The sequence below is a fragment of the Acomys russatus genome, unplaced genomic scaffold, assembly GCF_903995435.1.
Source record: "Acomys russatus unplaced genomic scaffold, mAcoRus1.1, whole genome shotgun sequence".
Lineage (NCBI taxonomy): Eukaryota > Metazoa > Chordata > Mammalia > Rodentia > Muridae > Acomys > Acomys russatus.
In genome coordinates, this window is record NW_026131410.1 from 42,003 (window position 1) to 42,965 (window position 963).

The window sequence follows — 963 nt, forward strand, 5'->3', positions numbered from 1 at the left end:
AACAAAGCTGTTTTGTTTATATGAGAATGGATGCAACAGCAGGTAATAGTGTTAAGTGAACTAAGCCAGTCTCCATAATACAAACATCACTTGTTTTCATTTATTTGTGGCTCTTGGGTTTTATGTAGATACATAAAACTCTGTGTGTGTGTGAGGGGGTGTGGGGAGGAGAGAGAGAGAGAGAAAGAGGGAGGGGGAGAGGGAGAGAGAAAGAGAGAGAGAGGGAGGGAGGGAGGGAGGGAGGGAGGGAGGGAGGGAGGGACATGTGACAGCAAAACTATCTAGGGAGACAAGAGGCCATTGGGAAGGAATATGGAGAGAATAAGCTAGAAATACATTGTATGCTTGTGTAAGGCCCATGTACAAGAGGGTGTACTTGACGGGGAAAGGTTTAATGTTTGAAAAGCAAGCCTCACGACATCGGTAAAAAACAACGCTCGGCCCCTTTTCAAAACATCCAAACAAGCACCATTCACAAAATGACAGTTGGCTTCTAAGCCAAGCTTCTAATCAGGTCACCGGAATGAAGCAGAGCCCTGTGCAAACACACTGTCAAACAACAGTGCTATCTCTGCAACGTGAGGTCCACGCACCTGACTCGCTCAAGGGGACAGTTTTCATCCCAGAGAATAAGAATTGTACCCAAAGGTCAGAAATAGGCATGAGCCCTTGTGCCTAGAGACCTAGCAGTAGCAGGAATCTACTACTGCACAGAAAGTCAACCATGCCTCAGATAAGTGCAGTCCGCCCATCACCCTGGGAGCAGGTTCTGTGACCTGATGGGGAGATTCCAGGCAGTGATGTTTTTGTGTTTGCTGGACAGTAGGAACCTCCAAACCCTTGTTAATGAGTGTATAGATAACAGAAGTCTTGTCAATATTCCGAAACTGTCCACGGCTGCCTGATGTCTCAAGGATCTGGTGAACAAGAGAACAGTCAGTGTATCCAGTAATAATTTACATA